The sequence below is a fragment of the Chanodichthys erythropterus genome, chromosome 22, assembly GCF_024489055.1.
Source record: "Chanodichthys erythropterus isolate Z2021 chromosome 22, ASM2448905v1, whole genome shotgun sequence".
Classification (NCBI taxonomy): domain Eukaryota; kingdom Metazoa; phylum Chordata; class Actinopteri; order Cypriniformes; family Xenocyprididae; genus Chanodichthys; species Chanodichthys erythropterus.
In genome coordinates this window covers 17483591-17493519 of record NC_090242.1, presented here as the reverse complement: position 1 = coordinate 17493519, position 9929 = coordinate 17483591, and the positions used below count along the sequence as shown (strand labels likewise).

At 37.5% G+C, this 9929-nt stretch overlaps 1 long non-coding RNA gene across 1 annotated transcript; it reads right to left on the bottom strand.

Moving 5' to 3' along the window:
• Positions 1 to 5098: 5098 nt before the first annotated feature.
• On the bottom strand, positions 5099 to 9313 carry LOC137012701 (uncharacterized). Its single transcript, XR_010893598.1, has 3 exons — positions 9281 to 9313; positions 9160 to 9186; positions 5099 to 5191 (listed from the first exon to the last, which is right to left on the bottom strand). It is a non-coding gene; the product is annotated as an uncharacterized lncRNA (long non-coding RNA).
• Between the last annotated feature and the right edge of the window lie 616 nt (positions 9314 to 9929).

The window sequence follows — 9929 nt, the reverse complement described above, 5'->3', positions numbered from 1 at the left end:
CACTGAGCTATTTTTAGAGTGTGCACGCAACGTTCTTGGACGCGAACGCGCGCATCGACACAGACAGGCTCTGTGTTCTGCTCCTCCATGACGGCGTTCGGTTAAAAAAATCATAAATTAATTTGAAAGTGGGGGGGACACAAACGGGATTTTGAAAAGCGGGGGGGACATGTCCCCCCTGTCCCCAGTGGAAATTACGCCCTTGGCTGTGAGACTGAGACATATCCAGCTGCAGACCCGCAGCACCACAGTTTCAGAACCGCAGAGACTGACGCGCTTCTGCTATGATATTTGTCTGAACCATTTTCGCTGCTAAAACAGAACAAAAACAGTGAATATTGCGTCTAAAATGTAAATAAATTCATATTAATTACTTGTTTATAGAACTGCCATATGAAATCAGTGTCACATTTTCAGTCGTGATGGTATTATTCGGCACTCTTGGTCGTGTGATGCTGTTTAACTGTATGTGATAAATATAAAAACTCCACATTTGAATTTTTACTGCATTATTCAGCCGCCGCTCGTCTGGGTGGGGCATAGCCCAACAAAATATTCATCCAAAAATAGACTGAAATAATAATATATTGTAAATGTGTCCAGCATTCTGCAACAAATATTTTTTTTAGATTTTCTAGTCGTAAAGTGAGCAGGGTATATTATAATATAGCGCAAGGATTCGGCAGGCATGAATCATGATAAGCAGGGCAGCCTGTCTCAGAGCCCTCCCAGCTTTACAGCGCCCCACAAATTTCCAATGTAAACCTATGATGTAAACCTGTGGTGAAAAATGGAACTGCAGCACCAATTTGAGCAGCCGTTTGAGCAGATTTCTGGCTGCCCAGCTTACTTCCAAGTGACGTTATGTCACGTAAACCTCGCTCTAGGTCAAGACAACATCAGTCCGTTTCACATATGTGTCTGTATCAGGTCAGTAACTAGTTGGCATGTCTGTTCTTCCTATGTGGAGTAGCTTATTAAATAAATGAGAGGATAAACCCTTTAGTTCATGTGAATAGCTTCTACATACAGTAGTTCTGTTGTGTTTGTTTTATGTTTTTCTGAGAATAGACATGACTTTTTTTCGCTGGAATTCCTACATACCTTGTAACATCCTAAAACAACATTTGTCATGCTGCGCTCATTTGTTTAGATTTCTCCTCGCGAGGCAGCGCGAGCGCCTCAACAGCGCAACATTTTGTTAGCGTCAGTACATTACATCAGCCTATATATTATGCACTATCGATAATTATTATGCACTAAGCCACTTAGACTAAATGAATGCAGCAGCATTATCGCATTTTGGTGATTCTCTAGTCATGTTTATGTTATTGGCGTTTTAATCAGGCCAGGCAAGTAAATTTCTCTTTCTTGCCCCTTTAAAAAAAATCAACTTGTCCCGGGCAATGTCGAGCCCATGCGACGTGTTTAGTTCTTCCCCCTTTTTTTTTTTTTTTTTTAATCCATTTAATTAATAATTAATGTTATTATGCAATATAAGGTTGATCTCATTTGTGCCCCCCTGAAAAAAATGTAATGCCCGTCCGTGTATTTGTGTCTGGCGCCGGGTCTGGTTACAGGGTGGCTGCTGGATGCAAAAATGTAAATGCTCGCATGAATTTGTAACATTTACAGATAAGGATATTACCTACAATGAACGTTTTGTGCTGAGGACGCACAGGCATCTGTCAAAGCCCCTGACAGGGCAAGCCATTACGCTAATGCATTAGCTTGAAGCTTAAAATAAATAATTCTCGTATTTTGATCAGTTTTGATAATGTACCTTAATTTCCCGCAGCTGCTCAATCTTTTTCCTTAACTATTTTTAGATACATTTTGTCCGTAGAAATGCGTTATTTAGTGCTGTGATTTGAGCGACTGGCAGACGTCTTCCGTGCACGTCGAGCAGACCCGACTAATCGATGATGAGAATCGATGTCGATGATTTTCATTATTGTTTATTATCGATTTTATCGAATAGTTGTTACAGCCCTACTTAAGTTTAAACTCTTTCTCACTCCTACCAAATAATGGCATCCAAAAAAGGGAATTAACTTACTGCTGTAGCAGAGGAAAGGCATGCTGGATACACAGATCTCATCTGTCCATCGACCTGAATATCTGAATGATACTGCAGTGCAGTGCTGATATCCATATTCGAAACCTTGATTATTTCCATTATCTGGTTGTGCCTGTGACCAAGGAATTTGCGGCCTCCAGTTTTGATAACTTGTAGTCTGATTGTTTGACCAAACCCTGTTTCTGTACAGTCCGATCCAGACTTGTCCACCTGATACCCCAAGGATCATCTGGTTCTCAGTCTGATTTCTCACATTGGCGAGATCTGTGTAATGCTCTCTGCAGTATCTACGAGCCTCTGACCAGGTTGTCCAGTCATAGATTCTGATGTAACTCTGTGTGGCATTTGCTCTACCTGAGATTACAACAAAAATAGGCACATTAGCTCTTACTAAAAAAAAAAAAAAAACTAATTTAATATCTAAAATGAAATGTCCTTACCATCATAGCAAACGAATGTCAGCATGCTGTCACATGACATATCATACCATTTTCCATCATAACTCATGTAAACACACAGCTGATTCCCCCCATCATTGTTCGGTTCATGATACCAGTTCCTGAAATCTCTCTCTCCTTCCTGATAGAAATCTTCATCCTCCAAAGACCATCTCCAGCTGTTCACATTATCATACTGTCCAATCCAGGCTGAGCCGCTGTAACTCCCATTAACTGTGTTGATCAGACTGTTCATTTCCTCCATGTTATCAATGGTGGCCAGATCAGTGTAATTCTGTCTGCAGTATCTCTGAGCTTCAGTCCAGTTCTTGGATTCATTCACAAAGTGATACTGGTGGGATGATGCTAATGCAATAGAGGAAACAAATGATTTTAAATTTAATTGAAAAATGAGCATGTATTTCAGGATATCTGTTTTGTCTTCATTTTGCTTTAAAGGATTAGTTCACTTTCAAAAAAAAATTTCCTGATAATTTACTCACCCCCATGTCATCCAAGAGGTTCATGTCTTTCTTCAGTCGAAAAGAAATTAAGGTTTTTGATGAAAACATTCCAGGATTGTTCTCCTTAAAGTGGACTTCAATAGCCTCCAAACGGTTGAAGGTCAAAATTACAGTTTCAGTGCAGCTTCAAAGGGCTTTAAACGATACCAGACGAGGAATAAGGGTCTTATCTAGCAAAACGATTGGTCATTTTAAAAAAAAATGTATTTGCTTTATATAAAAAAATGATCGCCTTGCACATTCTTCCGCCAAAACTGCACTTTCGTAATCTTCAAAAAGCTTACGCTGTATGCCCCACGCCTTCCCTATTCTACTTACGGAGAAAATGGAACTGGTGCTGCGTTCATTCCGTAAGTAGAATAGGGAAGGCGTAGGACATACAGTGTAAGCTTTTTTAAGAATACAAAAGTGCAGTTTTGGCGGAAGCACTTGGAAGGCGATCATTTGTTTATATAAAGCATATAAATTTACATTTTTTTTTTTTTTAAATGACCGATCGTTTTGCTAGATAAGACCCGTAAGGCCCCGGTATACTTCAAACAAAGTTCTTTTTCGTTCTTCGTTTAGGGGTAAAACGAAGTTCGAAACGCTTGAGCTGCGATATACTGTAAAGGAACATCTGACGCTGCCCACACTGCTGAAATCGACGGTTAGATGAATATGTAAATATATGCTGTGCACTTTCTTCTCAGTAACAAATTAACACAACAAAAATGAGAAAACAGCAAGCATTTATTATAGAAAGCATAAGAAAAGCGTCTGTCTGTAAAGCGGCTATCCAGCGTGTTAATGTTTTCACCCGCGGAGCTCTTACCTCGACGAACTGAAACACGCGAAATGAGTCAAAGACTCAGAGTGAAGACGGAGCCTCTGCGCACACCTGCTATTACGTTATCGTCACTGACCAATGGTAGTACAAAGGTGTTTTGCAGCTGGAGCAAACTTTTCCTGAAAGTTCGCTTTGGCAAGCCGTTTCGAACTTCCAAAAAGAACACAAAATGAACTTCGTTTTGGCCTGATTTTGTTCGAAATGACGTCACATCAGTTCGTTCTTCGATTTCATTTGAAGTATACCGGGGCCTTTATTCCTCGTCTGCTATTGTTTAAAAGAACTTTGAAGCTGCACTGAAACTGTAATTTTGACCTTCAACTGTTTGTCCACTATAAGGAGAATAATCCTGGAATGTTTTCATCAAAAACCTTAATTTCTTTTCGACTGAAGAAAGAAAGACATGAACATTTTGGATGACATGGGGGTGAGTAAATTATCAGGTTTTTTTTTTTTTTTTTTGAAAGTGAACTATCCTTTAAGATCTACTCACCATTGTGACAAAAGAAAGGAAATGCATTATTGCAGTTTTCATCTGCCCATTTCCCAGAGTCACTAAATGAGACTACAGTGCAAGATCCTGCAGTATCTGGCTGCCATGTGCTCCAGTAACTAAATGAAGAGTTGCTCTGATCTGACCAAGATCTGGTTCTGTACAGTCCAATCCAAGCAGCATAATAATAATAATAATTCCGTAATAAATACTGGATCTTCTGGTTTTCAGCCTCATTCCTGATACTGACGAGGTCTGTGTGATGTTCTCTGCAATACCTCTGAGCTTCAGTCCAGGTTTTGTACTGGTAAATTAAAACATAAGTAGCACTGGCATTCTGTCTTCCTGAAAAAATATTATTATCATATTAAGTTGAGAGAAAATTTTTTTGGTTGTTTTCAATTTTTTGTTCATTATCTTAGACATTTTAAATGTACAGCTTACCATCATAGCAGACAGAAAGATCAAATGTATTGGAGCAGCTTGTTGTATACCATATCCCTCTGTACATATACACACACACACTTTGTGCTGCAGAATTGCCTGGTCCTGGGTTATACCAGTTCCTGAAGTCTTTCTCTCCCACATTGAAGAAATCACTGTCCTCTAGAGTCCATTTCCAACTGTTCAGATCATCATAGAGTCCAATCCAGGCCAAATCAATGGAATCATCATTCACTGTGTCCAATAACTGGATCGTCTGTTGTTCATTTTCAATAGTGGCCAGATCAGAGTATTTATCTCTACAGTATCTCTGAGCCTCTGCCCAAGTCTTGGATTCATTCACAAAGACATACTGAGGGGCACACAGTGTGAGGGTAAAGAAACCTGTTGAAAACACAAAAGTTAAGATGAGATCACAAGATACTTGCGGGGGCACTGCAGACACCGTCATGCATAAAGGGTCAACTTCTAATGGCATCGTTAATTGACCTTTATTGAAGTAAACATTATACTGATAGATGTAAGTATAAGGTTGAAAAATGAACAAAAAATATTTATCTGCTTAAAGACAGTGGCGTGCAGTGGTGTTCTAAAGTAAGTCCTCACAGTTTTTCAATTTGTATATATTAAAGTTGGCATGTTTACCACTGTCACATCACCTTTCCTTGTAATTACAATTTTAAAATGTTTGGGAATTGAAGATACTAATTGTTGCAGTTTTTGTATGTGGAATTCTTGCCCAATCTCGCCTTATACAAGACATCTGCTCAACAGTCTGTGATTGTCGTTGTCTGCTTCTACTTCTCATGATGGGCCATACATTTTCAATAAGAGACAGATCTGGACTGCAGTCAGACAATCAAGCACATCCACTCTGGTGAAGACCACTCTGTTTTAGCATGTGCAGAATGAGGCCTGGCATTGTCTTGCTTCCCAGGAAAGATGTCATTTTGATGGCAGTATAATTCTCTGTACAATCCCAGTATACGTCTCCACATCAATGGTACCTTCACACATGATTTCTGATGAAGGCCTTGATAATGGCCGAAACGTTACACGTTTTTTAATCAATAAAGTTGGATTTCTTCAAGAGTTAGTGTTGCACCTTTTCCAATTAACACCATGTTTTGGCATGACTTTAGAATTGGAGGGAATTTTCTTTTGTATCACTATTTGTATTGAGGTATACGGCCTTGATAACAGTACACAACTAAGAATCATATGTGGCTTGGCTATGGCACACCATGGTTAAACACCATGGTTTACATGGTTACAATTTGGTACATACTTAAAAACACATGTAACCTGCTATAGTCATGTGCAGCAGGTTAGTGGCAGTTCACACATCAACCTATTCAACAATGCTATTGGTTGCTTTCTCTCTTTTTTTTTTTTCTTTTCTTGGTGTATTGCTAAAATGTGACTGGCAGCTATTTAAATACAGATATTTCCGTTATTTAAGTTATTTCCCTCTCTGCTCTCTCTTTACAACAACAGCCTTTGCCCAAAACAAACTTCATGTGTAAGTGCTGTTTTGGTGTGTTAAAATATTTTATTAATATTAAGTATATTGTTAAGTATTATATGTCTAAAAAAAAAAAAAAAAACCTGTTAGAGTCTTCATTTTGAATAAGGAAAGCAATTTAGTTTTCTAATTTTTTTTTCTTCACATAGCATTCATGCTACTGTACTTTATGTATTGGGTGGTAGAAACACAGAATGTGTGTAGTGTTGATTTACAGTATTATGTACTTGTTTTAATATATTGATTTAAATAATATACTAATTATAAGTTATACTAATGTATTTTTCTTTATTTTTCTTTACAGATTGTGTGTGAGAAAAATTGGTGAGACATACTAAAAGTAATTATTGTAAATTTAACTTTTCCTGCTGGTGTCACTGTTGGACAGTGTTACATTAGAACAACAACTGATTTATACACTTTTTATTGTCATATTGTAATGGAAGGGACGGGAAATGGAGTTGGAGATCCACATGCAGTCTTTATAAATAAGAGCATAGTCGTACAGCCAGAGGTCAAACACCAGCAAACAGTAACAAGAAGGCAAGGCAAGAGAGTAATCCAAACACAGGCTATTGTCAATGCAGGTAGCAAACAATCATCAAACAAAGAAACAGTCTAGGGTCAAAAACACAGGCAAGGCAAGGCAAGGCAAAAGGAACATGGAGACAAGGTCAAAAACAAGGCTAAACAATACTCAGCCATGAGTGTGTCCCTGCATTCCAATCGGAAGGGCTCATCCCTCCTGCCCTAATCCCTTCAAAGGGTTTACCCTCCGGAGTGAGAGCTTTGAAGGGTGTGGGGATTAAAAAAACTCTTTTTTTTGGAACGCACTTCTGCGTCATCTTAACAAGACAATCAAGGAAGAGTAGATTGTGCAAGCTGCACCCTTTGTTTAACGTTGATTTATTCATTTTTGGTTTATCGTACCATATTGTATATTGTGTCTATGTATTTGAACCATTTGAATGGACTGATAAAGGGAGCTGTAAAGTGTTTTTGTTGAAGTACAATATCATTTTGACCATAATAATGTACCAAATCTATTACAGTAGTATAGAAAAATACTATACATACAACCCTTCAATATGGCGGCCATGATTATTTTCACTCCGAAGTGCCCTTCGGAGGGAATGCACGTAGGCCCTGTCCCAAATGGCGCACTTCATGTGGACTTTCGGTCTCGTGGACTTAAATTGCGCGTGCTCGCCGAGTCTATGAGTCCGTAGGCTCTCCCAATTAGCATTTTAACGCTCTGAAGTGTGCTCAGCAGCGCCCCCTTTGTACCCTTGAAGCGGTCTTCCGCGAAGCCCGCATAGATGCAGGCTCCGCACACTTTAACTACCCAGGAATCCTTGCAAAATGCCAATCAGATAATGGATGGGAGGAGATTTGACGTCACCAAAGTGTGGACTCTGAGGAAGTGTGCCATTTGGGACAGGGCCCTTTTGTGTGAGTGCAGCTTATAAAGGGTCAATGATGGGAAACAGGTGTGATGACAGTGCATGATTGGTTCCTTGGTGGGGGATTGTGGTAAATGGTGTCCATATGACCAAGTTGATGACCCAGGGCACATGTAACACATATTTTGTAATAATTGCATTGAGTTGTTTTTTTGTTTGTTTGTTTGTTTGTTTTTTGTAATATGGATGATTTTTTTAACCATTTTTTTGAGGAGCCTTTCTTCTTCGGAGAAAACGCCCCTATGCTGATAGTTACGCCACTGTGTGTGTCTCAAAACATCATGTAGCCTATACATTCAAAAGAACAAAATACAGTGTATAGACACATAAAAAGATCAAAAGTAAATCTTTTTCTATAACATATGAAAACATCCAGATATGAGGTCAAAACTTTTTAAATTCCTCCCTTGGCTCCCTTGGTTTTGTCTATAAATCTGACTGTCACGTCTGTTTTGGGTTTAGTTCACTTTTATAATTTCATGTCTTTTAGTTTGTAATTTCTCACAGTCAAGCTTCCTGTTTTTCATGTACTTCCCTTGCTCCTCATGTTATTCTGGGCTGTGTTCAGCCCCGACAAAACATTGTCGGTCTATATAGTATTCTGATTGATTTAAGTAATTGGTTAAAGACAACAAAGGGAATCATAAAAAATGCCCCTGGAAATAAATTGCAAGGGGCCCCTTAATGGAAAGTTCATTTCTGACACCTGACACATCTGACACAGTTACTGTCTGTGTTACTGGATACTTTTAATTACTTATTTAACATTGATGCCTGACATTGATGTATGTTAATCCGTTACTACACAGTGGAGTTCTGAACAACAGACACATTTTATCTAACCATTTTACTGGAGTGTCAGCGTTATTCAAATGAATGTTTATTTTGTAATAAACCACATAGCTTATCATTAATTAGTTAAGATATGCTGTGATTTGAAATTTAAACATTCTTATTTTACATGTATACACAGAAGTTTTGTGGAACATTATGAATATTTGCCTAAAAAGTCATGGAAAAGTGAAATGTGAACCCTGATATAACTTCAATCCATACAGCAAAGACAGTTGGGTCCAAAAGTCAGGATTCAAAATATAATTTAAACTGGAAATCAAATTTTAATTTTTTTTTTAAACAAAGAAAATTATTAAATAAGGAAATTTCAAGATTCTGCACAATTTCGAAATCCATAATCAAATGAGCACATTTATGAAACGAGTATGTGAAAAGGTCAGATTCTTGCTACTATTAATTAATGTAATAAAAACATAAAGTTTTGCAGTGGTTGACTTTTGGACCCCCTTTTCTCACATATATTTTAAAATAACCAAAATGAGGATAAAAATAATTAAAAAGTTCCATACCTGAGAATAGTACCAGTGAAAACATGGCTGTGGAGAAAAATTATGCATGTGTAATTGAAAAAATTATTTATACATTTGTTAAAAGTAATTAAGTGCCAGTTTTGTCAGACATTTAGTTTACCGTTAGTATCTCAAGACTTCAAGTCGCGTGTCTTGCTCGCCAGTTTCTGTTTGATTTTATTGCAGCTCTCTTTATATATACAGCAAAATCCAAAACGTGGGTGTGACTATTTTTTTTTAAATCACAAAACCTGCTAGGTGGCCTAAATAAGCTACCAGTATGGCTTTGTTTAACAGAAACTTACAAAATATAGATAGGAAGTATATACGCACAACTTCACATCAACAAGTCAGTTGGACTACCTTATGACAAGTTAAATGTGTGAGACATGCTGTAAACTGAAGAATTAATTAATTTTTCTGTTCAGCAGCTTTCCATTCAATTTATACACTAGCTTTATATACAAAAAAAAAAAAAAAGTGATTTGATGGTCCCAAAAAAAGATTTTTATGATTATTTAAATTTAACTTTAAAAACATGACTTTTTAAAGGTATTTTACACATAGTTAGTTCTATTTAGAACCATATCATCTCAAAAAACCTTTCTATGGTAAAATGGGTTTTTTGTTTGTTTTTTGTTTGTTTTTTTCTGTAACTGCAAGCCACCTCATTATCTAACTCTTTCAATAGGTATGTCTATAAATGCCTATTTTTTTGTTTTTTAAAATAAAAGCAGCCATCTGTATTTACATAATGCAGAACCAGATGA